Genomic DNA, 26,101 nt, shown 5'->3' with positions numbered 1-26,101 from the left:
TTATTCATCTCAACTTTAGCAAAGTAAATCTTGGCAAACAATTATTTTCCTGAATAATCCAGAAATTTGCATGCGTAATCTACCACAAATTGGCGAGGTTATTTACCAGGGAAGTTATTCAAGCATTGTTGGTGTAAATAATAATGATACAATTTAACTTTTATAAGTATACAAAATGCTGTACGAAAAATCTAATTCCAGTGTAAGTGATCAAAATTTTCAGTGATAAATAGTTAATGTGATATATTTGTACACCTTCGTCTAGTAATTTCAAGTGCAACAGTCACCATTGAATCAATAATTAGAAGACATTTTGTCATCACTATGTAATATTTACTAATTCGTTTAGTGCTATACGTGTTTCGGTATACAATACCTTCATTAGGTTGATAAAGATGTTATGTTATCTGTTCTTGTATCTTAAATTGAAAGTAATAAATTTTAGGGTAGGATATTCCAATTTTAAATCTTAACTCCGGGTAACGTTGCTTAATTCGCATTAGCGCTACGCTTGGACAAAATAATATTTTAGTTATTATTTCTATCAATTTCAAAATATTGAAGAGAATTCCATTTTAGACCTTTTTCTGAATATTTTAGAACCAAAACCATTACAATACTTCAAAACTGTTAAAAAGGCATATTTTTTATTAAAAAACTGGTCCAAATATAGATATATTAAAAGCAGGTAATCAACGGGAAAAATATGTTTGTGTTTCTACATTGAAATAATGCCACCATTAAGATTGACCAGAATAAGCGGAAGAACTTGAACCATTTTGTCTTCTCACAACGGAGGACACGACTAAAGTTATTAATTAAGCTACACTAGAGCAAAACGTTCTGAATGTTCTTATTTTGTTGTTATTAAATATAGGCAGGCGCAACATTACTGTATCCTCAAATTTTCGAAAAAACGGGAGAATCAATCTTCGATAGAACTTCCTTTCTGATGAAGTATAGTCCTACAAATCCCGCGTCTTAAAAATTACAAAATTTGATTTTGTGATAACCTCTATAAGCTAAAACCCAATGACGTATATAACACCACCGCAGCCCCTGTGCCGCAGAGGTACAAATGCCATCAGCGGTCCCCATAAGTGGGGACAATATGAAACGGGAAAAAATGTAAATATTCACAATTTCTCAGTACATGCTTAACTTCAACTGTTTAGATTTATACTCGTATTTCGAAAGTACTCGACTGTCAGCATGTTCAGATTACAAGCATGAGCGATTAAAAAGGAAAATGAAATTTGGTTGATTTATGTCCTCGAAGCTAACAGGACATTCAATTCTTTTTCGCCAAAAACACTCATAAATTTGAGGAAGATTTATTCGGGAAAATTAATAAACGAAAAAATGTTCATGAGCGATTTACCATGTTTACCATAACCTTAAAATGTTTGCGAAATTTCAGAACATTCTTGCAGTTTCAGAGTTAAATTGGAAAATGTTGTTATAGGCTTTGGTTTTCTTTCAAAAATATGGATGTCTAGGGTAAAAACTCAACACGGATTCATAAATCACATGTGCAAGAGTACCTTATTTTATAAAATTTAAATAATACTTACTAATGTAAATTTTGGAGATGACGTCGTCCTGCTGGTGGAGATGAACCAATTTTGGTTTGCGTTTTACCATCTACACGTATAAAATTTGACAACAGTCAGTCCGGTAGTTTCGGAGATTATCTGTCTAATAAAAACACTGGACAAACAATAATTAGACGGACAGACGGAAACGGGAAATCTACTTTTCGTACTATTCATGTCAAAAAACGTCGAGAAAACATAAAAGTAGCCAGTCGTCCAATAGACTCGACTACAATATTTCCTTAGCTTAGGTTCAGAAAATAAAAATCAGAGCCAATTCATAAACAACAAGTTTAGAAGTGCGTTATTTTATAAAATTTAAATGGCGCTGACTGAAAAAATCTGAATAGACGTCATCGCATTGTTGGTTGGGATGATTAGCAAAATTTTGATTAGGGTTTTACCATCTACACGATATTCCTAACACACACATATAAACTTTGACAACAATCGGTCTGGTAGTTTATAAGATCATCTATTTAATAACAATTGACACAGACGGTGAACAGAAAGCAGACGGCAGACAAACAGATAAACCGACAGACATACATAAACGGCAGACCTATTTTTTCCTAGTCTAGGGGTAATGAAATGTCAAGAAAACATGAAAGTAGCCGTAAGTAAAAATGGAATATCTATGCTTTTTTAAAATCAATAATTTCAGTTTAAATTGCTTACTGATGGTGGTGAGCATATTAAATAGACACATAAGGTTCTCAGATCTAATAAACATCTCATCTTTTCTATCTGAAGTTATTATCTCCCAAAACACCGAAGATTATATGGATAGCGTAAATGTGTGATTAAGAAAATCTCGTCAAGACTAATGAAAGTTAATAAAACAAAAAATAACTTAATGAACTAAATTTTCATAAATATTTTCATGTAGTATTTATAACACCTGAAACTCTAGTCCCCAGAACACTATTATCACCATTTAGAAAGTTAATGCAGTTGATATCAAAAAACTAGAAATGGACCAGACAAAGTTAAAAAATTCTTAGTAGAGATACTTGTTTAAATATTTTTTTGATTTCAGATATTTGTTCAAAATATTTATAAAAACCAATCCAATATATAAAATTCTGGTGTCACAGTGTTTGTAACCAAGCTCCTCCCAAACGGCTTGACCGATTTTCATGAAATTTTGTGTGTATATTTGGTAACTCTGAGAATAGGTCGTAATAGTATATTATTAACTAAGGTTGTGAAGACAGACATTCTAGACCGAGCGCAAATTAGAACCTGAGACGCGCAGCGTCGAGGGCTCTAAAGCGCGAGGTCTAGAATTGGCTTCACAAACGTGGTTAATATACTATTTTTTCCACTAGTAGCCCATTTGAGGTTTGCGAATTTTCAAAATGTTTTTTCTGAAGTGCATCAATAAAAATGTGTACTCACGTCATTTTAGTAAGCTTTGGAATTTTATTATTTTTTGACAATCCAGAAATGGTCCAGAACTTTTGTTTTAATTTCCTCCATATTTCCCGTTTTTAATAAATTTTTGTGTGAAAAATGTTGTAAAGTGAACCATCATGTACCCCTCCTCATTCCGTCGTACTTACGCGACCGCGACAAATTTGGCTGAAAAAGGTATGGACCTTTTATCGTTAAAGCGACACGGGGAATGGAAATCCTCCAGCATAGCAGAAGGATACAACGACGGCTCGATCTTCAATAAAAAAAAAATCGCCGAAATCGTCCAAAGCTCATCTACGGCAAATCAAGTCAAACCAAATCGGAACCATGATTCATTTTCACTCCCATCAACTTCATCAACTTTGTTTCACCAATTTATCCTCAATTTATAATCAATTCAGGGTTTGGAAATCATTCCAGGGCATAATTTAAAAGCAAATTTTCCAAAATGATCGTTTTCAGGTTATGTCTCAGTTTTTCTGACAGTTGTGGACAGTAGTCACATTAGGTGGCCAACTTTACGTTTACATTATTGACCAAGGTTCACAATTTTCCAAATTACAGACCTCTAGACAAGTCGACAATTAGCCATTGTAATGCTACTAGTGGAAAAACAATTTTTTATACCCCTAAGTGATAAGGGTGGCCCACCCAAAAAATTTTTTGTTTATTTTTTGGACAAAATTTTTATTTTTATTTTTTTAAGATTTGGCATCCAAAAATATATATAACCCTAAATTTTCACTGTTCTACCACCAACCTCGATTTTTTAATAACGATATTAGTATCTTAGATGGCTGTTGAATATAATCATTGTCCTACGATACATTTTTATGTATAATTTATAATTTAATTGAATTATAATTTATTTATTTAACTACAAAATATTCACTAGAAATAATTTATATGGCAAAACAACGTTTGCCGGGTCAGCTAGTAATTTTATATAATGCTTCTTTAAAATGGTACAATACCCAATTTAATACACTTTAACACAAATAATTGTGAAACTATCGAAAACTTTACCTTACCTAACTAAACGATAGTTAAAGTTTAATAAAATTTCAAAGATCCACCAATACAGCAATTTATTTCGCCTTTTTTCGTTTGACGCAGAGGGGATTAAGCTCTTATAAGTTGATGGATCTGATCATACTTTTATTTTAAAAAATAGGTACTTTCGTGGCGATATGCGCACAGAAAACACCCAAAATGTAAAATTTTTAGAGACCATTTTTGTCTTATGTTTCCATGAAAGCCTCATAAATATGGTAAGATATTGTCTCATAAAAAAACATTCAAGGCAGAGGAAGTAAGAATTAAGATGAATTCCGCGCCTACACTGTCACACGTCATCTAAATTTTCTTCACATAAACCTAAAACAATTGACAACATTATATTGAAAATAACAACACAAACCCAAAATTTGTTAAAAGAATTTCAACAATAATTTAGAAAAATTATTTACACAATATAAAAATCATTTACTTTTCGAGCATATGATGACAAACTGAAAACAAATTTAAAGTTTTTTAAATTAATAAACCCTTTTTATGCGGATTTTTAAAACTTTATTTTTTGACATTACGTGTGGTATTACTCCAGTTACTGTTATTTACTAGCTTGTAGATAAGATAAATTTTCCTGAATACCGACAGTTGCAGTAAATGAGATTGCCAAACTGTGATATGAGGGCAATAAAAATGGCTTAGAGTTAAATAGCAGAATTATTCATTTTGGATCGCCTCTTCTGTATTTATTATGTTATTTGTCAAAACATGCTGACATCAGTGACTATTTGTTTCAATGGAAAAAGTGCGAAACTTTAAAATTAAATCAGACTAGTAAGACTACAATTGAGAAAAAAATCACTCACAAATACGACAAAAAAATCAGAACAAGAATTGACTAGAAAATACAGTTTCTGTGAATTTTTAAAAGAACTAGTGTATACACACGAATAAATTTTATCAACTTTACGCTACATATATTTTATTCATGGCATTAATTTTTATCGATACTTTCTCCATTTTATTGTAAGTGGAAAAATACAACTAATCTATCTAGCTTACTATAACAAAGAAGTAAAATCAAGAAAAAAATTATTTTTACATTTATACATAATTACAATTTCGTCAAGACAGTCAGAAGCTTCACTCGTCTATAGGCAATTTTATTTATTGCCTTGTTACACTTCCAGCCTCGGCTATAATACATCTTAAGAACTTCTCCGAATAATAAAAAATTTAGAACAGCGAACATTTCATGTCTTTTACGTTTCAGAATAATGTCGACACCATAAAAAAATCCTCAACGAATCCTTGATAAGTAAATCAATGGTTTCACCACTGGTCTCGCTTTAACCGCCAAAGAAGCATGACTTATACTCTCCTTTCATCTTTTAATTGATTCATTGCTATTACTTTTTCTTTCATCACAATTTCAAAGATCTCTCTTTCAGCACGGGTCTTCTAGTCGACTAAACAGCGAATTTACTTTAATTAAACCTACACTTCAATTTCAATTGGTTTTGGTATGGCTGCACATAATTACCAATCAAACAATTTACTCACTTGCTCTCATTTCTTGTTTCTCTCGATTATCCAACTATTTTCGACTAGATTGGATCGGAAATTTTGCATTAAATACGTTCTGCGAGGCTGAGTGAAAAATAAAGTGTTTCGATCGAGTGAAAGCGTTAAGCGGGTTTGCATCAATCCCAAATTCGGACTGTAAATCAAGTCGGATAAAAAATTTATTATGTAGCATATTCTAGGGAGAGCGCTTAAAATCAGATAGAGGATAACAAGACGATTCACGTTTTTAATACAGCTCCTGCACGATGGAATTGATTTAGAATTGATTGCGAAACTAAAGTGTTTCGTAAATACGAAATGTGAACTGAATTCAATTACGATCTCCGTCTAAGAACTCCAATTTCAAATAAATAATCCTACAAGATGTCTCACTGAAATAAAATATATCGGACTAATAATCTGGCGGAGGGAGCTGCAGCTGAAGAAAATAACATTTACGAAGTTTCTATGGCAAGAGCAAACAGAAATATCAAATGACAAATGACATTTAAGTGAGATATCTCGAGGATTTTGTACCTCCTAGAGGGAAAAAGGCGACTGAAGCTAACTTTTAAAATATTTAATGGATACGACAAGAACGGCGAAATTTATTCTGACATAGGATCCTAGAAAAGGATAAATGGATAATACCAAACTTTAATTTGAACTTACTTTCATAATTATTTTACTCTTTAATTTATAAATTTAGAAATTACGATGGATAGAAACTTTAACCAAGAGAGCCCACATACAATACTAAATGATGACAGAACGAAAAATAAATTTAAAAATACGAATGATTTATTTATATAAGCATTTTTTTCGAACAGACAGCTAAGTATACATGTATTTTAATACATACGTTTTTAAAAGTTCAACATAAAAGCGAAAGCAAATTTATTTTCTAATTTTTGCAATATTATTATCAGTTATTGGGTGAAAATTGTTATTTATAGCTTTAACAATTTTAAAAATCGGCTTGAAGTAAATGTAAAATATAAACAGTATATGAAGCTATTTTAAACTGAAATAACAGTAACAAATAGTTAATGAATTTTGCCAAAATAAAAAATTCTCTGAATTAAAGTTATGTCCATTATAATAACTGTTATTTACGAACTAATTTCATTTCGAGGGGAAATGTTATTAATTATAAATGTATTTTATTTTAAAACAAACACATATAACAATAAAACAAGAAAAGATAATTAATTAAATGTAAGTTATTAAAATAAATAAATTGCAAAAAACCGAGAAGTAAGCAGAACACAGATAGATACAATTTCTCACATTTACCACTTAATTTTATGAATTATAGCATTGAGTTTCGACGTACATAGACCGAAAACTTTCGGAACCCAGAGGCTCCAGCGAGTGGGATCATTGATCATCACCACGAGTTAAATTTCAAGGAGAATATTCTACCTTTGATGCACAAAATCCCATAAGATAAGACGCTTCTAATACGATTTTTGTGTTCTCCGCTGTACTTCTCTGCGTTTTTTCTTTAATAATTTTCTGCTGAAGCCTGTATTCAGCAGCTTTTCTTTACGACTACATCCTAATAATTCTCCCATTCGCATAGCAATTTTTTTTTCAATGGCAAGATTGACGTCAACAATTCCTGTTTATTTGATAAAGGTGGATGGATATGTATAAGCGAAGACGATTTTCTTGGGTGTAATATGAAGTTTAGAAAATACTCTTGTGGTTTATGATAGATAAAACATACAAAGAAACTTTACAACTTTCTGTTGGACGGTGTCCCATAATTAGATGGCACAAAACATGAAAAAATGAACTGACTTTTCTCAGTAAAGTCGTTACAAACCTTTGATTGGTAACCCAAAAATTTTAGTCAATCCAAGTCAAATTTAGCAGCTTATCTTACAAAATTAGTTAATTAGCAAGTTATATATCGATCACCGTAAGATTATTTTCACAGGTTTGTATAAGGTTATCATAAAAGATGTTATCGTCATGCATATTTAATCAGAATTTGCTGTTCCTAGAGATAGGTAGAATCTCAAGGAAGTTAGGTTATGATAGACATTTGTGACAAGACACGAGTACCTAGTCATCAATCATCACAACGAAGCGGCCAACATTCACCAAATTTCAAAGCCAACTTGATGTACAATCTTCTATAATCACCAACGCGCGGAATTGTATCTCATACGCTAGAACCAGTGCTGTCGCGGCGATAGTTTGATTACGAATATATTTTTCTTTTGGACTATATCAACATAATATAACATTTCAAGATAACAAATCTGTGGTCCTGTGGTTGAAAAATAAAAAAGGGCATCGAGTATTATTATTTGAAGTAATATAGTAATATAGAAGTCGTTTTTTACTAGCTGCAAAACACTCCTAGCGACGCACTGGCTACGACCTTGTGGACCAGATCAAGGCGTCCCCGCTACTCGCCGTAATACACACCTTACTTCAACTGGGGGATTGCTCCGGTGAGATAGAATCCCGCGTATTAATAATCACCTTCACAAATTTAAATAAAATTCGGGGGCCTTATATTTTGAGAATGAATAGAAATGTTGAAATTCTTTAAAAGTCGTTGTTTTTAGATTGACGGTGGATGATTGCAAGTGGATGAGTCTCATCGGTCAGGCTTCGGATGAAACATTCAATCGGGTAAATTCGGATTGGGAGCCGAGCAAACCAGGTAAAAACAAGCAATCATACGGCTTTAACAAATCATCTATTCGAGAAATCTATGTAGCAAAATTGAAGCTGAAAATGGATAATTAATCATAATGGTTGCCAATTTGCATCTCACCTCATCAAAGTGTAAATAAAATCATGAAATTCATCCATCAATATTTGCTCATTTATAGAACAGCAGGGTATATTTGTTTAATCGGGAGTTACATCATTACCGATGATTTTAAGTGGGGATTTCTCAAAAGAAAAAATCGAAGCCAAAAATTTTTTAAACACCACTTTGAATTTAAATATGTCGAATGACCTAAACCTAAACACTTGTTTAGATTTTTCGGGATATTTTAATCAAAAGTAAGTATTTATCTCGTTTTTTATTACGATAAGATTTTTTCTCTCTTTGATTTAAAAATGATAAAGTAACATGATCCTTAATAATATTTTATTATTCATATAACATACACAAACCTGATTTTAAGATCCTGTCTATTTCCTCGGGACTGGAAAATCTCGAGGGTTTGTCGTGTTAAAAAGTGGGATAAATCAGACATTTCGAAGTATAGGCCTGTGGCAATCCTCTGCAATTTTGGAAAGATTTTCGAAAATGTAATTTACTCCAGCTTTTCAGGTCATTTTTCACAAATGATTGGAGTTAATCAGCACGGTTTTCTTAAAGAAAGGTCCACACAAACTAACCTGATTTCCATTGCACAGGTTTTGTCTGAGGCTTTAGATAATAATAGTCAAATGGATACCATGTACGGAGATTTTTCTAAAGCTTTTGTTATAATTGACCATCATCAATTGGTCAGCAGTCTGGAGTACCCCAGAGCTCGGTTTCGGGGCCGCTGTTGTTTGGTATGTTTATCAGTGACATTATTAACGTGATTGATATTCATTCTCTTTTATTTGTCGATGACTTTAAGATTTATTGTGTTATTGAATGCTATAATGACTGTCTACGTTTGGAATGAAGCATTGATAAAGCCTGTCAATGAAGAAAAATAAATGTTATCTTATGACATTCAGTCGAAAAATTAGGAATATAAAATTTAATTATAATATTCATAATAGCATCCTTAAATGACCTGAGTTTGTATATGATCTTGGGTCATATTTGATCCTAAACTTTCATTCGGCTCGCACATTGAATCTATTGCTACATCAGCTTTTCGTTCTCTAGGTTTTGTTATTCACAATGGACGTGAATTCAATGATATTGAAACTCTTAAACTATTGTACATAATTTTTATTAGATCTCGACTTGAACACGCTTCTGTTGTGTGGTCACCACAGTATAATATTCATATAGCCGCTCTTGAAAAAGTCCAACGTCGATTTCTAAAATGATTAGTATTCTTCAGTGAGAACGTTTATCCTCCTAGGGGCTTTACACAAGATCTGTTGCTGAATACAGTCAAAATGTCCTCGTTAATGTCCCGCCGCAAACGTTACTCAGTGTTGTTTTTATACAAAATCTTGCATGCTCTTCAGGAGTGTCGGGGTCTTAATAACAATAATATTTATTAAACGGAGCGATTGTTCTCTTGTATCATGTAGGTACAGAAAATAAATACAAATACTTCTTTTATGCAACATCGGTCTGAAGACAAATAGAATAAACGCTCGTACTAAAAACGTATTTAATATTTATCACCATTATCACAGATGTTGCGTAACTACACTGAGTGGCTGAGATTGATATATTTAATTGCACACCCCGAGTTATTAAACAAAATTTTAATTCTTAGTCACTTGGTAGTTTTTGCTTAATTTTGTGTTTATTTCTTCCTGTTTTTCTTTTTCTTATTACCCTTGCCCTTAATTTAGGTTTTACCTGTGGGGCATTGAATGAATAATAATGATAATAATAATATACTACTTTTTTAACGGATGTTGACATAGAATTAAAATACCGCTATTATTATACAGAGAGATTGAAAAAGAAATTAGTCAAAGTTGGCCATGCACAAAAAGCCGTTTGCCTAAGTTTAAAATTAAAAGCTTTTTTGTTAGAATCTTACTTCAGAAAGGTGACAAAATTGGAAAACGGTGATTTTGATTCATTTTTATGTAGGTGTCATAATTCTAATTTTAAACTGTCAATTTGACATTTAATAAAAAAATTTAAACTACGATAAACGGCTTGTCGTGTATGGCCAATTTTGACTAATTTCTTTTTCGATCTCGCAGTACTTTTATGTGTGTTGTATTTGAGATTGTATTAATTTTAACTGTAAGTAATAGAAATCATCTAAATGAAGAGATATAGGTATAAACAAAGTTGTCACATACTGTCGTAGAAATAGATATCAAACAGAACTACCTACTCTTAACTTTTAACGTAAAAAATCTTGGACTGGAACAATTTTCTTTGTTGTCTATCGAAAAGAATTCGTTTTCTACTTCCCAAAATTTCTCGACGTTTTTTAACTTGTAGAGTACGAAAAAATAGATCACCCATTTCAGTCTGCCACAAATTTTACATGTAAACACTAACCATTTGGCTAATCATTCCCACCAACAATTTGATGATGTCCCCTCAATTCTTTTTAAGAAACACAATTTAAATTTTATAAAACAGCATACTCCTATACTTGTAGTTTATGAATCCGCTTTGATTTTTTCCTAGGCAATTTTTGCAAAAAAAATCCAAATTTCATGGTCACCGTTTATACCATTATAAGAGCATTGACGTGTGGGGAACTCTGTGTCCCTACCACGAAAACTGATCAAACCAAGAACGAATCACTCCATTTTCTCTCAAATTTGAGAATACGGTAATGTCGGACCTCCCTATATTAAATAATAGTAAAAAAATATATATCATAATAACAGCTCAAAAAAATTTTCAGAATGTTTTGCTCCTTTGGTTGACAAGACAACTTGCTACATGCTTAATCGTCTCATTCTTTCGAAGTATAATCATAAACAATCGGAGTTAATCATGTAATGATAACATATTTGCATTAAATTATATATTTGAAATTGTTGGAGCCTCTGAGGACTGGGGCGCAGGAGTATTATTTATGTCACTACATAGTATGGTTCTTTATAAATTCACTTTTTTTTCAGAGGCGAGGGAAGTTCTGTCTAGACAAACCTTTTTTTTATTCTGAAAAACATTTAGGATGATGAAAGTCGAATTGGCAGTGGAGGCCCTACTCTATGACTAGCTCGGAGTCCACATTTAACACAACTTAGATTTCTTTTTGTGGTGGTACCTAACGATCTGTCATATTTGCGACCCTTGCCTGATTTAGGACAGTAAAGAAATTGAATATGGAATGTGATGCTTCTTTAACATGTGATTTTGTAAACTCTTTCCTAAAGCTTATACAAAATTTTATATTTTCAAAAACAATTAGGTATTACTTAAGAAAGCAACAGTAAATAAAATTTCATTGAGAAAGCTTTTCTGTGTAATTTTAGTCATATAATCATACATGATGTCACCAAAAAATTGTTGAATTGAAAACTTTCAACTTCACTATTATTGACTTAAACACATGGGAAAGATGAATAAGAGTCTACACTTAGTGTTTAAAGGTCCATAGAGAAATTGTTTTTGAATTAAAAATAAAATTTGGTTTTTTGTTTACAGTTGTGTTCCATAAAACTGGAAAATGTCAAAAGAAAATCTGTCAGGTTTACTAATTTTCCATAGTTTTAAAACGGGTTTTAGGTTAGAAAATTGACCGGTTGTCTTCAAAATGTCAGTTTTGCGAACAAATAGGTTAGTTAGTGAAAAAATTTAATTCCCATTTTTTCATTGAACACAAAGGTACCTTAGGCATTATTGTAACTTAAGAACCTGTTAATGCAAATCTTTGGGATGCCTAAAATCCCCTCAAAAAAAAAATTGTAGCTTGATGAGCAAAATATCGTCGGCGTAATTTTCAAAGTGCGTAGCTCGAATTTTTCCGAAATTGAGATTTTATATTAATTTTCGAGTGGAAAAATCAAAATACATCAACCAGACAAATTTCACATGCTCTCGGCGTTTGATTAAATTTTTATTCACAATCGGTCAGTAATGTGAAACTTTCAAACTTTTTAAATGTTTGGAAGTGAACTGTTACACACTTCACTTCAATCTTAAGGATGGAAAGTGACATATGTTACTCATCTAATTGAAAAAAAGACGTAACTCCACTGAGATACTTTTTGAATTAGCAAAATGCGCAACTCCATGTGGATAATGAACCAACTGTTTTATTTTTGAATTAGGCGAGGTGTTTTGAATTATGCTATATTTATTATTAATTTATTATTTTGTTAAATAATGAAAAATTAATTTCTATAAAACCGGAAGATATTTTTTAAATTAATACATAGCCGACGTGGAAGGATCTACCAATCCGCATAAAATCCAATGCAACATTAGCACAATTGTATACAGAGAGCATAAAATTAAAAAAGAAATACAACAAACTCCTCAAATCCCCAAAGCATAAAAAAACAGAGGACTGAACTGATTAATAAGCAAAATGGCCCGAAAATTATTTTGGATGAGGAGCTGTTATTGTAATAAAAATTGTATGCGCTGTGACATTACTCTAATTTTCGAGTAAATTGGGTGAACCGGTCTTGATTTGATTAAAACAAAGTGGCCATTTGTCCGATGGACTCGATTACTATACTTCCTTAGCTTACGTATCAAGGAACAGAACGAAATTCGAACCTCTTCTACTACAGACCTTATTCGAAACTTTGCAAAGCAGCAATCAGTCACCATCTAGCGCCCCCCCCCAAACAGCTATAACGCAGTTGCTCGGACGTATGCAAAATATCGGTTAGATATAACACGCAGCGAATATTGCAGAACTATTTTTGTAAAGTAAAACTATATGTGGATTCATAAACTACAAGTGTAGGAGTATACGATTTTTAAAATTTTAAAAATGTTTATTGTTAAAAATTTTGAGGGGATGGCAGCACCTTGTCGGTGGGGATAGTTAGCCAAATTTTGGTTAGCGTTTAACAATCTGCATGATATTTCTAATATACATACAAAATTTGACAAAAATCGGTCCAGTAGTTTCGGAGATCACGTGTCTAATAGAAATGGATACAGACACCAGACAGACAGACAGACAGACGGACGGAAGCGGCAGGCTGCTTTTTTCATATTCTAGGGGTCGTGAAACGTGAACAATCCACGAAAGTACAAGAGTACGCAACGAAGGATGTTTCTGAATTAAATGTAAAAAATATAATATCTATATCTTTGAAAAAAAATGTGAATTATGGACCTTTGGCGCTTCTTTATTTTTAATTTTAGTTCTTGGTCCTCTTTTTTGATTTAAAACATTTTCCACTGCGTTTAATTTATGCAGCGCGTTATTATTAGTGAGTTCTGCATATTCTATGTATACTTTAATTATTGTCAAGTCCCTTGCTCTTTGGATGTGTTTTCTTCTAAAGTTCGTGGTCAGTTTACCACATCAATTTCATCAACGCTGGACACATTTTCCGTTTGAATAGGTAGGGAAAAATCTTCATCATCAAAAATGTGGGAATTAAAAAGAGAAATTCCTGTTCCATCAACCCGCCAGATTTTTGGAAATGTTGCAGCCATCGTTCAAAAAGATACATTAATGAATCCAGAGTCTGAAACCATTTGAATAAACCTGGTTACTTTTTGATGATATCTGTCCAAACTCAGATTGGCTACACAACAAATCTGCAAACTTTTGAAACTCAAGATGTTTGAAATGACTTAATTTTTATGCAAATTAGTACAGTACGTGTAGGGAGTGCTCGGTTCTCCTAGCTTGCATTATTCTTAATATGTACAACCTACATTGTACGAAAAAGAGCTTTCACATTTTTCTGAAAATCCATTTATGTAACTTTTGCACGTGTATGTTAGCTTTAAAACTTTTACCTGTAACAATAATTTTAATAAGTTTGTTCTAACAGGATCCGACCGACAATGAACTCACTACATGCACGCAAAACATCTCGTTTTATCTTGAGAGCAGGTGTGTTATTAAATTTGCATAGAGCATTTATAAAACGCGAAAGCTCTCTCTTCGGGATGATAATGCAATAAGCTGCTTAAAATAAAATGTAATATATGAACCACCACAACGTTGTTGAACTTTAAAAAGTTGTTTTTGTGTAATAACAGCTTCTTTGAATTTTATTAAATGCTAAACGTACTTGTTTTATACATGTTCGAAATGACTATGTTTTCGACAGGCACGAAATTTTAAAGAAACGTTTTGCGAAAATGAAAGAACATGCGGGGGGTAGATAAGACAAGAGAGGATATAGTAAAACATCAATTTCCTTTGTGCTTCAGGTGAATATCCGGTTTTCCATTATAGGAAAGTTATAAAAACTCATACTTTGGTTCTTGTCTTTTACGAGTTAAGTTCGTTTTATGAAATTGTGCGGATGACAAATTGATTTCGTCAGTGTTTTATTAGGTATCTTTATAATACTATAAAATAAATATTTTGTTACGTGCCACCCAGAATTAGATGAGGAATGCTAGGACGTCAGAACATGAATTTAATAGTGACGTTTTTATGAGCTTTATGAGCCTTCTAATAGAACATATAAATCTTTCGGACGTTTATTACTTATAATTATTCAATTTTTTGAACACCAATATTAATTTACTTGGCTTAATAGTAACTAATGACACTTTTATTTCCGTCTTTAATTTTTGAACTATTGAATGAAACGACGTTTTCAATGACCGTAGATTAAACGCTCCTTTTCTCCACACGTCCATTAGAAAAAATAATTGAAATCCGGTGAAGAGGATTGGGCAATTCCGTGCTTTTCTCGAGAGTGTTAACTATAATCAAAGGTATTATACAATAGCAACAACAATATCGTTAGTTAGCTCACAATCTTGACACAAAATAGAACCGAATTAGGAGGATTATCTGATTTTGCTGATCCAAAAAAAACTCGTTCTTGTATTTTTCTTCGGTTCCTTCAGCGCTTTAATACAGTTATATGAAAAAGCTAACACGTCTTACGAGTCTGAAAGTTGAGCTTTATTACTAATTAAAAGACAAGACAGATACGGTTTTTTTTCATTTGGCGAAGTTCTCCGCAGGTTTATGGGCTCAGACGAGACGCTAGTTATTAAAATATCGGCAGGGGTATGAAGACTTTATCCAAAACAAGTTTGTTTGTAAATACGTGGATTCAGTACGCAAACAGTCTGTTGTTTGCAACAGTTTCTAATTTATACAATGAAATTTTATGCGCTATTTATTTTGTTGTTAGGGTTTGCAAACTTGGTGTCGCCTTTAGGATATAAAAGCGTTCAAACTGTAGTTGAAAACTTCTAATTTGATGAAAGTGGTCGTTCATAAAAATTTATTGTACAATAAAAGAACGTAATAACACTATCCGAAGTTGGCAATAAAACTTATAGATCCATGACTATATTTATGAAGACTTTACTTTAAATAAAGTTCTGTCAATAAATTTATGTCGTTTTACGTTTTAAAGTAAAATGTATTATTTAGTTTGTTACCTTCACGTTTTTATAAATGACCTAAAATCTTAACTTTGTTATTAACGACGCGGTTAGCACCAACGAATTGAGAAATGGAGTAAAGCTGGAATGTGCGCAGACATTTATTTCTGCGTAGAGTCGAAAGCGTAGACAATTTAATGGCTAGAAGATTTCATAAATTATAAAAAATCTTTACCGAAATTTCAGGAAACTTTCCCAAAAGAAAGGAAATGCTTCTATCTCGTAAATAAACAACTGACACGGAAACTGTTCACGGATGTTGGAGTTACTGTTGCGAGTAGAAAACAACATTATCACGCTACACTAAAAAAGGTTTACATCTTTGTCGATTTTATGATGTATATGTATGTGGCAGTTACAGAAACTTTTATAAATTTTTTTGTGAAAATAATAATTATTCATTGTTGTAAAAAGAGGTCGTTATTAAACGCTACATTTTTCCGATTTTGCAGCGTTATGTGAAAAACGGTTATCTGAAATGTCGATAATAATGTGATAGAAAAATAAAAGACCGTCGCCTCCCGAAAAAATGTCTTCGTAACAGAGTTAACATGGCGTCTCAATTCAGGCGCGAGTTCCGTCGCATAAAAAATTTACTTAGTTTCGTGTCTCGAAAGTGAATAGTTAAAGAATGGATGGTGAAAAGTAATAATATGCAAAGACAGAGAAAACTCACATATCTGTGAAATTGCACCCAAGAGTGAAACTACCACCATTATACGTCGTCTTTTAAATTGTATCCAGATGAGAATAAACGTAATTAGCTTAATTTCGCGTAATTTATCAACAGCAGTTATTTCAGGGATGGTACATAACACAGTCTTTGAAACTGACCTTAATTTTCTTCATATTTAAACACTCGAAAAAAACAATTTTGTGCAGACAATTAAAAACGTGTTAATTGCGATGTTGACTCAGAATGAGCAAAATGAATGAGAAAAAACTGAAAATACAACCATTAAAATGCACACCCAAAGACATCATTTAATTAAAAATAGATCTCCCAGTGGGAAAAATTGACGAAGAGCACGTTCTACAAACACGTCGTTTTATATGAAAATAAACTCTGAGAAATTACAAAATCCTCAGTTTTATCAGTCACATTACTTCAAATCTGCACGAATTAAAATAATATAAAAGAATGTCCAAAAATAGTGTCGCTTGCTGTTTTCGAACGTAGCATTTTAACTGCGTTTGGCTAAATAAATAAGAGACCAAAATAAAATTTTAGTGTTTCCTGCAACTCCCAAAGGTCAATTTCAAGTTTAATAATCTTTTTACTTTCGAATATAACATTATCCAAATAAATAGTGCACCTACATTTAATTCTGACCTTGCGTAAATTCGAGGAAAAAATCAAACGTTTCATACTAATGAATTTTTATTACACTTATTTTAAAATTATTCTGTTTATGTGCTATAAACAGAAATTCCGATAATTGAGTGCCAACGTCAGAACGTATCCATTTCTCGGTTATTTTCAGTATTATATGTCATATTGTTCCGCTATTACAACTAATTTTTTTTGTCAAAGATGTTAATCTCCGATCCGCCCCAACCTGATACGTTAGATGTGGCGAATCCCATTATAAACTTCGTTTGAATATTCCAATCTCCACAAACTTAAGTTCATCAACATATTAGAGTGACAACTTCGAACTTGCAAGAAATTGAATACAGCCGTTTGGCTTGATGTGTTGTCGCAGGCAACAAACACGCCAATATGTCTCACGCAACTTCACTTTTGATCAATGACTCCCATATTCTCCGAAATAAATTGACAAAATATGTACTTCTGATGGAATTATTCAAAGTTCCATTAGGTATCCACTTCGCCCATCCATACCGTGCTGTCAATTTTTCAGAGTCCTTTATCGAGATGTCAACTTTACATTGTAGATTTTTAAGCAAGCTTTTATAGATGTGCAGGAAGGATATTATGTCGAAAAATTTCACCCCTGTTGAATTCATGAAAGGCGATTTTTGCGAGGATGGGAAACATCGAAAAGCTGGGACGTTAGTATTATAATAATGATTGTTAAAGTAGACGCTGTGTTGACTCACTTCGCGATCTTCGACTGCGAAAATCTGATTTTTCCGAGATTGAGATAAGTGAATTATGGACTCTTAAACGACGTATTAAATCAACTTCCGGTTGATCGAAAAGGAATAAAATTCCCAATTTTCTTACGCGGGTAATTAATGGGGTTCGGAAAATTCGATTGGAAATTATGTTTTATGTGTTGTCTTCTCAAAAGAGATTTGTTACCTCATTTCGTTTATGTTTAATGTGAAAATAATCTTGCGACGTCTGCATTGAATGAATGTTTGGGACAGGAAATTCAAATCTGGACAATTAATGCTCTAATGGAATCTACAGCTGTGGTCGAATAAAAAACTGAATACAAATAAATTACCTATCATTCTGATCATAGCTGTACGTTACAGATTATGGCCAACTTCATCTACACACGCTTCATGACCAAATTAAAATAAATCAAACCAACTGCAACGCCTCCATGTTCCGGAAGCCCCATTAATAATCGGTGCTCAAATAATTCATTACTGGCTATGTGATATGGGCCAGAGCTTTACCCTCTTTTTATTCAATTTAACAAAAGTTTGGACAATTCCACCGAAATTGGTGAGGTGCAAAAAAGTTACGGTAAACACTATAAATTTTTGTGACCTCGGTAGGTTTTTAACTGTTTATTTATAGCTCACTGAAATGAAACGGAACTTCATAAATCTAAAGAATTATTGTAAAAGTTGGCGGCACCAATATTTTTCAAAAACACACCACATCGCACTTTACGCTACGTACGATGTATTTGATGACCTTGGGTCGAATAATCTCAACGCCTGCATCATTAGAACATCTATTACTTTAGAGATTAATTAATAAACGTATGTACTGAGGTAGACCTAGAAAAGTTGGTTTAATGTATATAATATTAATGCGATTCTTCGTAGATTCTAATTTTTTTAAGACTCCGTAAATCTAAAATATTACTTGTAAATACTAAATACCTAGTGTATTATAACTGATGTACTTTACACAATATTAACCAGTTATATAGTATTTGTAATTTTTTCCGTTTGCTATGTTCTAAACAAAAGTGCACTGAAAATATTTTCCTCGGTGAATTTCCGGGAGCAGTTCGTTGAGAGAGAATTAACCGAATTGCTCCTCAGATTAACAGATTCCGAAAGGGGCTGTCAGTTGGTATGAAGAGTTAAATTGTGACACACTTCATCCGAGAGAATTATCACTACTTTCTTATCCCTCAACACACATCTGCGAGATAATATATGAACTTAAAATACGTGCATTACATTTGCGCACACATACGCCAATTGACCACAAATAAATATTTTGAAAAAAAGCACTAAAAGTAAAGATATCGCCGTTTTCAAGTCCACTGCATGTCTAATGATTAAAACAGTTACTGCTTTTTTTTAATCAGTTCCTGCTACAGACTGATACTAAGAAAAATATTTGAAGTTGATAAGCCTCATCTCAGTTTTTTTTTAATTGTAGCAGAGTAAATGACTAAATAACTAATTTCATGTTTTCTCTACGTTTCATAACTCATTAAATATGAAAAAGTAGGTCTCCCGTTGTCATCTGTCATCTGTTGAGGATTTTATTAGATAAGTAATCTTCAAACTACACAGGTGTGTCTAGATGACAAAACGTTAACCACAATTTGTTTTTTCACTCTAAACAAAATGTGATGACGTCATCCCAAAATTTTGCTAAACAAATCCTATCTAAAATGTGCAAAATACTATACATCTGTACCTTATTTTTGACATTTGGAAAAAAATTCCAAATGACACCATCAAATTTAATTAAAACAATTGTTGTTGTTATAAATATTACGCTATACCTTTTCGGGCCATTGAGAGATTGATGACGTCAACAAAAGAACAAACTAAGGGGTCTATTTTGTAATTTATCGCTCCGGAACGATCTCGTTCCCAAACGATAATCGTTAGAAGCAATCGTAAAATCAGTTTAGCGAGATTGTACAAATTTCCAATTTTATAAACACTATCGTAATCGTAAAGCTTTGAAATCGTTAGCGGAACGATGAATCAAATGTTTTTAGAATCGGTAGTATTTAAATTTGCGTAGCGTCTAGATTACGTTGTTCTCTGTTGTGACATGTGACATTTGTTTTGCTACTGATTGAAGTTTGGACAAATTTGTGAACTTTATAACATGTAAGTAAACAATAATTATAAAAGAAAAACATCAAAATAATCACATTAACACGAAATTCAGTTTACAATACGTTCACGGGAGCAGTGGAAAAACGTAAAAGGGCCCAGCGTATTACCCAAGAGTAACATGAGTTGTATGTGGAGGAGTTAGAAGGTAATGTAGATTTTAGGGCCCAAAAGTTCGTAGCGGACAAGCCAGATCTTTTAGAAAAGATATGGGAAGGGTTGGTAGCAAAACTAAATTCTGTGGGAGGACCACAAAAAAGTGTTCAGCAGTTCAGAGAGGTATGTGTAATTAATGAATCTCCCGAGCACTCTTTTAAAAAATGTGTACTTTACTATAATTTATCGTACAACTATTAGCAATTGTTCTGCTTACATCAACACTTTGGTTATGACAAAGTGAACATCTTGTTTAGTCATGACCAATCAATTATGAGAACTGAGATGTTTAATCTTTATAAATACTGTTACACAATAAACCATAACCTCTGTGTTTTTTAGTACACCAAGAATATAACATGAGCACTCTAATTACAATGTACTGCCTGGTAAGTAAACGTCACTGTGTGTTCCAGAGATTTGTAGATTGGAAATTCAATGTTTGAAAGAAGGCCAGAAATTTAAGACTATGTGAAAGAGGAACTGTTTAATAATTTCATTATGTTGTAATAAAAATAATAAATACATTATTGAAAATGCTGTATTATTAAATTATTTCTTGCGATATGCCATTCATGTAGTAAATTGTGTTCTTCATATTCAAGTTCTTCATTATTATCGTTCTCCTTGTCATAGACAATATTGATCTCGTCATTTTCGATATTTCTTATGCGTAAGATGTTGTGTGAAATAGCACATGAGTATATAATTTTTCCTGCAACTTCTGGTGAATAATACAGAACTCTGCGGCAGTTGGTAGGTCTTCCTAAAGGTTTCTTCTCGAACGATCAAGGGGTCGTTTACATCTCTTAAGACCCGAGACAAATTTCTCATTCTGTCTCTGCAGTAAAAAAAATATACCTATAATAAGTTATCAACCTAATCCAAACATACATTAATTACTTACATTTACCTTCTCTACCCATATTTGCACCAAAACGTTCCTCTTCATTGTATAAATACTTTTCTAACGTGTTCTGACACTTCTAACGGTGAGCTGAAACCTATCGTTCCGGAACGATGACATTCTAACGATACGATCGCTATGTAACGAGACGATAGATGTTACAAAATCGCTATCAGTCCCAAAATCGTTATGGGAACGATTATCGTAAGTTAACGATGCTCTAGCGAGATCGTTAAGAGTTACAAAATAGACCTCTAATCCTCACTTCAAACATTCACATGCTCCGTTAGATGTAAGTCAGTTTTTATTTTAACATGCGCGTGTTATCACAATGATAAAATAATATTCACAAAATCAATTTTTTATTTATAGTATGACTAGAAATATTGCGCGGATTCTGCCTCAAGCGTCTATTGGCTTTCAATAATTTTGATGACGGTTCAACCGCCCACCGTTGTAAAATTGTCTACTTCTTGTCTTAAGCAATACAGGACCGTACCTAGTTTAATGGGAGTGTGAACGTACAGTTTATCGAAACATAAAGATTATCACTTACTATTGTCTTCCCAGTTTAAAGTGGTTTTCATGATAGGTCCATTGTGTCGAAGAGTAAATCCCTAGCCATAAATAAGAAACTGGTCGGTTCCTTGCAGGGCCGTACTTCGTTATTCAACTCATATTGTCCGTCGTGGGGTCATAATGAGATGATAATGTTTATTATCTTGTAATAAAAACCACTTTAAACTGGGAGTACAATATAAATTTACCAAATAACATCACTACCAAAGGTACCTAATGGCCTACTTAGAAAATTGTAAACAATTGTGTCTTGGAAGTTATTAAGTATGTTATAACAAAATTTTCACTGCCGTCATAAAAATTATTAAAAGTCAACAAACGCTTGAGACAGAATCTGCACTATATTTCTGGTGATGTTATACATGAGTCACTAAGCGTGCACTCCTCGATATCTCATCAAAAATTGAAGACTAAAGTTGTAAGATTCTTTGAGTAGAATACAATTATTTTCCTGTAACTCTAATTAATTATACAGAGTGTCCTGCTTTTGAGACGCAACATATAATTTAGTTTTTTAAATGACATACCGTGCATCTTTTTACATACATTACGATTGACTTCTTCTTACGTTTTGCAACCATAGTTTAATTTTGAAGTTCTGATGCGACATTGCCACGTTATTCCAATTTTCTTGAAATTTAAAAAAAAAAGCTCTTAAAAAAATCGTACTTTTAAAACCTGTGTTACAATATTTTGTGAAGAGATGCCTAAATAAATGTATGGTATAAATAAAATTACATTTTAATATACAGAGTGTTCAAAAAAACTAAATTACTACAATTTTCAAATATCGATACGTCAGTTTTTCAAATAGAGCGGCTGTATTTTATTACTGCATCTTATTCTGTATTTTGTTCTCTTTCTTTTTAATCAAGTAGTAGTAAAGTAAGATGCAGTAATCAAATACTCTATTTGAAAAATCTGAGATATCCATATTTGAAATGTGGTCATTTTTAATCACTTTTATGAACCCTCTGTACATTAAAATTTTATTTTACTGCTACCACAATAAAGCGGGTACTTCTGTTTACCTCTAGACAGACATATTGCAACACAAATCAAAAAAAAAAACAATTATATATTGCGATTTTTTTTATTAAATAATGTAAATTGGAATAACGTGGCAACATTGCATTATAATTTCAAATGGTTATAATGCATGCAAAGAGGCTAATGAAAATATGTAAAAATATATAGTGTGTTCTATTAAAAAAAAAACTAATTTATGTACTATGCCTCAGAAAAAACACTCGATGGTACGTTCTTAAAAAGGCTATGAAAAACTCGAAAAGAATAGTGACAAAAATTCCGTTATAATACTTTTAAAAATATTGAATGTCAAAATTGAAGAATTAATTTCGTACTTCTAATTTGTCTTACTGAACTGCATTGTCTAATGGACAGTTAAACAATTACTTCGAAGTGAATTCTTTAATTTTGAGGTTTAATATTTTCAAAAATTTGGTTCAGAGATTTTATAAACCATTTTTTTTCGAGTTGTGCAGAGTCTTCTTAACAAAATACCAGAGCAAATAGGTAATTTTTTCATCACCCTATACAATTTAAAAAACACCGCTTTGACCCGTGTAAAAAATATCCTACATTACCAAAACTCAATAAATAATAAATGAAAGCGTGACCTGAGATGGAAGTTCTCTCTCTCCCATTTATTGCTAAAGTTTATCTTAATCTTGCGCAAATATATTTAACCTTCGCCGTTTAATTTTAAGAGCAAGCTTTAACCGAATTTCTAAAGCCTCTTTTTTAAACAATTTACTTTAAATTTGTGGTTTTGGTTTTACGGTTCTAAATATTTTCCATTTATCACTGTGCCAACACACCAAACGAAATAATAATTTTCGGTTATAGTAGCAGGTGCTGTTATTATTAAATGACGCTGCTGTCAAAAACATACGACAATATCAAGTTTATTATTATTATATTTACTGATATCGTTATAGCTGTTTTAAGAGCCACCACCATTTAGGAAACGAGTGGCATTCAAGCAAACCCTGACCTGTACTACTCTGATCTAGCGTGCTTGATGCTAAGTTAACTTAATCAGACATACTCTGTACGGTACGTATTTTTAAATTTTGTTTTGATTCCTTTGTGACATTATTTTGGCATATTATTGTTATTATTGTTAATTACCGGACACATTTAAAGTTGATATCTTAACAAAATATTTCAGGATGTTGAGTGTCTTAAACAGATCACCACTTCATTGGATTTATTTTTATCTCAACAGTTACTTGTTTAATGAAGAGATTTAAAATTGGTAATTTCGATTGTATATTTGTGTTCTGTTGATAGATACTCAAATTTTTTTTGTTTATCCAATAAACGCGTTTCTTAAATAAACTTGCCAAAATTTTAAATAGGACTGGTATATATCTCTAAGGTGTTATCTCAACAGAAAAAAGTTTCCGTAATGAAAAAATGATTTGATTTCAGTTGGAATATTAAATTTTAAGAAAACCGTCTTTACACGCAGGAAAAACTTTTAAAAAGTTAACCAAACGTATTTCCTTTATTTTTGGTTGCACTATACATCTCTACCACTACTTGTTTTTAACAAACAACTTGTGCAAATAAAGAAATTACTCGGGTCGTTTCAGCTGGAAACAATTGTTTGTGCAAAAACCTTGCTTCCCCAAATAACAACTACTTCCTTTATTTCAGCGCTTGATGGACAAAATTATATACAAAGCGTTTTGTGAACCATGGTTTACACACACAAAAATGTTATAGTGACCGTAATCGCTGCATTTTTGACGAGAGGAAAACGTTAATTATGTTTTTTAACGCAAACGAGAGGTTATCGCCCTACTTTTCCGTTTTCCTTTGTATACCGGCGAAAATAAAATTTCAAATACCTGTGAGATAATTCCACAGAAGCGTGCGCTCGTGTAAGTTAAACTGGAGCAAATACTGTGTAGTTTCATGCAGAACAGTCTTTACCGCTTATGTTATCTTCAAGATCTCCTTGACCTAATCTCGATTGTTAGGTCTAATGAGGGAATGTATTGCTCTCGAGTAACTTTATTTAGAGTCCATTCAATAAACTACGGCAGCTGTTTGAGGGTAATAGAATTCAACATTGCAACAAACACGAAAGTAACATAATTCTTCCAGCAAGTCATAAACACCTGACAACTTTTTGTGAGAAAATATTGAGATCATTATTCTGTTCTTGGAAATATTTTTCCTTCAGTCCCGTCTTGAGGCTAATTTAAAATGAACAGCTACGATTTTCGCAGCCGTTGCAATCCATTCTTGCTTTAGACGTGTCTCATTTTCAATTCACTTATAACATAATGTATACAGAAACCTGTAATATTCAGAACTTGTGAAAAAGTTACTAAGACGCTCCGAAGTTTGGAAGAATTTGAATGGGTCTAATATTTCAAAATGTGTTGAAGACGTTAAGTCTACTAATTTCGTGAGAAGTTGAGTCAAGTTTTTTTCCTAAGATGTTTTACGAGTCTTGAGTTATTATTATTGTGTATTCGGAAAAGCCTGAAATATTTGGCAAGACGAACTTCAGCACGCTCTAAGTCTTAACAAGTTTTGTTACGTCGAGACGTTGAAGAGTCGACAACTTCTTCAGATTTTACAACTCCTAAACAAAAGTAATTTAATAATTTTTAAGGGTCTTGTGTATGCGATAAAAAAGCTGATTCATCAGCTTGCAAAGTTAAGAAATTCCCAGTTAAATAAACTTTGTGATAAATTTAAAAGTCCGAGCCGGCGTAAGCATTGCAAGATGTTTATCTTATCGCTGTTTCGTTTGTAATTACTATGTAAATTTACCTCTATTTAAATTCAAAATAACTTTTTAAAAAAGTTTCCTCGTACGTATGGCGGCAGAAAATTTTAAATATTGATTCGCTCACCTCTGGAGGGCTTTCAGGAATCTAAAAAGTGCATCTTGCCTCCCCCGCAGGACTCTCTGTTCACGGCAAATAATCGCAACGCGTACCTTTCCGCAGGAAGCAGCAGTGGCACCCCTGTTTGCGAATCTACTGACAGATGGGATCAAGAATCCCAGTTTCATAGCTTCCCGGATTGGGTGTGCGCAGACGTAGGGTCCTTCGCAGGGCGGGTCATTCTTGTTAAATTTACAAATTTCACCAAGACGAAGAGATCATATGAAAGAGTTCTCTCACGCAGTCCGCAGCAGGATTTAACGACCAGCTATTCAATCCGACTGAAAAATTCCGCCCGGAAATTGCCTCTTCGGCAAGTTTTCTGCTCTTAAATTAACGCTGAAAGTACAGGGCGAGAAGACTCACGGTGTCCTTTAATTATGTTAATTGAGGTAGAGCGTGGCTTTGTTTATTTGTGTTTGCGAATCAATTTTTGGAAGAAGATAAACTTGTTCCGGTGTCTTCTAACTTAAGCAGTATTTAAGTTGTTTGACTAAGAACGCAAATATTT

At 32.6% G+C, this 26,101-nt stretch overlaps 1 protein-coding gene across 2 annotated transcripts in view; it reads right to left on the bottom strand.

Moving 5' to 3' along the window:
* LOC135135110 (sex peptide receptor) overlaps window positions 1–25,670 on the bottom strand; it is a 333,985-nt gene extending 308,315 nt beyond the window's left edge. For both annotated transcript variants that reach the window (XM_064064095.1, XM_064064096.1), the window contains exon 1: window positions 25,558–25,670. The gene's annotated coding sequence lies outside the window, so the exon portion shown is untranslated. The remainder of the gene's footprint in view (window positions 1–25,557) is intronic.
* Window positions 25,671–26,101: the final 431 nt, after the last annotated feature.

The sequence above is a fragment of the Zophobas morio genome, unplaced genomic scaffold (genome assembly GCF_036711695.1).
Source record: "Zophobas morio isolate AGI-343-1 ecotype UQ-CSIRO unplaced genomic scaffold, CSIRO_AGI_Zmor_V1 ptg000024l, whole genome shotgun sequence".
In the NCBI taxonomy this organism is placed as follows: domain Eukaryota; kingdom Metazoa; phylum Arthropoda; class Insecta; order Coleoptera; family Tenebrionidae; genus Zophobas; species Zophobas morio.
The sequence above is the reverse complement of the archived record's forward strand: the minus strand, read 5'-3'. Positions and strand labels throughout refer to the sequence as shown.